Here is a 3,079-nt window from a genome sequence, read left to right on the forward strand (position 1 = left end):
TAAAATATATTAAATATTTATATTTCAAAAATTTCGACAATTTAACATTTATATAACATTTTTAGTAGTATTTTATACATTAAAATATCATATATAAAAAGAATAGACATTTCACTTTTAATATTGAGACTCCCAGCATAAAATGTAAAAAAATCAGTCAAGAGAGACGACAAGTACTTTTTTCCACACTTTTTAAAATATAATGTTTTAATTAAATTTATTGTAATTTCAATTCTTTGTTTTGGTGTAAAGGTCTGAGTTTTAATTATTAATTTATTACAGTCGACCCCCTATAACACGGTAGATACGTTCCGTTCTTTATGAATCAATTTTGTACGAGTCATTGCCAATCACAGCCCGACACGTGTGAAGTTTACGGACTACGGATGTTTGAAAGGTTTTCTTCCATAAAATTAATCGATTCCTAGACTAATTCGACTCAACATTTCCAAAATCCGTATATTTTTTTGGAATAATCCATATAAACTATGCTATAAACAAAAAATTGTAGAATTACTTACCGAGTGTGCACCGTTCCACGTCGCCATTGCTTAAGCTTGTTTTCGTCGCGGAGCAGCGCACCAAACGGCGGCCGCGATTTCTGATAAGTTATTTTTCTGCGAAAACTTCGTTGAACTTTGGAGACATCATTAATATAAATAATTTTTATGGCCGTTGAATAAGAAATGTTTCTTTCACAAAAAATATATAAAATTAGTGTTGTATTAGACTCATGGTACCTAATTTACATACTGTACAGACGATAGTAAACTCAACTTACTCGCCTAAACTCTCCGTAGCGTGGCGCTGGACTGCGGAAAGTATATATATATATAATTATAATAAAGTTACAATAAATTAAGTTAATATATAATTCTGGGTTTTTTTTATCATGTTGTACAGATACTATCGCAATATTTTCGCCGTCATATAGGAATCCAAACTATAGGAACCCGTGTTATAAGGATGTCGATTGTACTTTTAAACTTAATTATTATTTTTAGTTTTAATTTACTGGCTATTGAATATTAATAAATATTATAATATATTATATTACTACAGATGAACCCGGCATTGCTCGAGCAAAAAATAACAACAGCAAAATTATTGGATTACTTCCTACTTCTAACCTTTTTACTATACGTTTTTATGTAACATTGTATCGCTTGTCATTTCGTTTTGACTTCTTATAAAACTTGCTATCAAAATTTCACCCACAAATCTAAAAAACAGATAAAAAGTAAAAAGCAGAAGTTTTTCCTCCAACAATACAGCGCAAACAATGCAAACACCGAACAATGCGTTTCAACAATTCGTTACTTTCGACAAATACGTGACATGCGTTACGTCAGAACGTTAGCGAATTTCATTTATTTCACTTTAAAAATTAAAATAATTCCATTTTCTAATAAATAGAATGATAAGAATGAAATTTGCAGATGTCAAGTCAATAAATTGCTAGTAAAACTTGTCTCGTCAGTAAATATAACGCTGATATTATATACGGTTCTTTCGGTGAAGTTCTTCCGTGCGGCTGTTCTTCCGTGAAGATTCCGTTGTCTTAATTAATCTAAGAAACATTAAAGTAATATAAATCCAATTAAACTATAAATTATGAGTAATAGAGATAGATTTAATAGAAGGCCTAATTTTATCACCGTAATCATCATCTCGTTTCTACTTTATTCATGTCCCCATGTTTAACGTTTTATCATTTATGAGTTATAAGTACATAACAACTATATCATGACATAATTCAATATGTCATTCCTATATCCGTAAAATTCCCTCAAAAATTCCATATTATTCCGTAAAAAGCAGACAATTCCGATTTCTCTACAAACTATTTTTGTATTTACAGATAAAGCACAAAATATCCCGTAATAATTTCTATCAATATATCGTGTATCAATATATTAAAGTTAGTTCAAATCCACTTATCGTGTCTTGACTGTTTGGACAGATGTAGATAAACTGTTGCTGTTGTTGTTTGAGAGCTTTTGCGGTTTTAAACAGATATTGATTTTTAGCTGTTCTCAGCTCTTCGTCCTTAACAAAAAAGTAATTCGAGAATGACGTATTGATACTCCCGGTAAAACAGTTCCTCTCTCTGCATACTGATTACAAATGTTGTAATCTGCTCTCTACTATACTTAAAAAATAATTGAAACATCTGAAACTTTCGTTCCGTTCAGTTTGTTTTTAATAATTAACATTCGAACAGATTTAGGAATCGAAAATGTTGCAATATAATTATGATTGAATCGATATTTGATAACGAAGAATCATCGATTAAAAAACTAACATTTTAAACTTCTTTATGATACCAAACATATTTTTTATAAGATGAAGATCAGGATATGTCAAGTCCATAATATGCACACCATTTACAAAAAACTACCTACAATTAAACTTTGCATTATCTCGTCGAAATTGAAAAACTTTCTTGCAATTTTTTCCGCAAATGGTATTAAGTGTGCATCTGGTATTTGCTGGAATCCTACAGCATTAATGCAACCTGAGATTAAAGCTAGATTTGTTTTAAATCCCCATCCAAATTACAGCCGGATGCAAAGCGGTTAAAATGGTAGCCAATCGCTCTGGTTGACTCAGGATCTAATCCGAACAAGTTGAAAAATCACCAGGAATTTTTCAGAGGGGGAGTTCTTCCCAGACATGTCGGGCCTTGTCCCTCAGCATCCAAAATGAGATAAATAAAAAAAATTATTTTTAGTGTCCGCAAAGCGGAGAGAGGTGAAAATCCCCCATTCAAATGCATTTTCGTCATAAAACTAACAGCATCTTGCTTCCATCGAAAGATAAAAATAATAATAACAAATACACGATAAAAAATAAATACAAAATAAAGTTAAATTAATAATAATTTAAATATTAACAATAAACATTTAAATTAGCTGAGATGACAACTTTTTCATAACTGATTTAAATATAAGAAAGTCCAGAAACGAGTTGCGTATCTTTCCCGGCAACATATAAAAGTTTGTGTGTGCCGCCATCTGCTATAATATTTTGCTATTATTAAAATCTTGAGGCTAGTAATAAGTTTTATAAAATATAT

This window comes from Centruroides sculpturatus, unplaced genomic scaffold (assembly GCF_000671375.1).
Source record: "Centruroides sculpturatus isolate CEXI.00-Female unplaced genomic scaffold, Cexi_2.0 scaffold1222, whole genome shotgun sequence".
NCBI classification, from domain to species: domain Eukaryota; kingdom Metazoa; phylum Arthropoda; class Arachnida; order Scorpiones; family Buthidae; genus Centruroides; species Centruroides sculpturatus.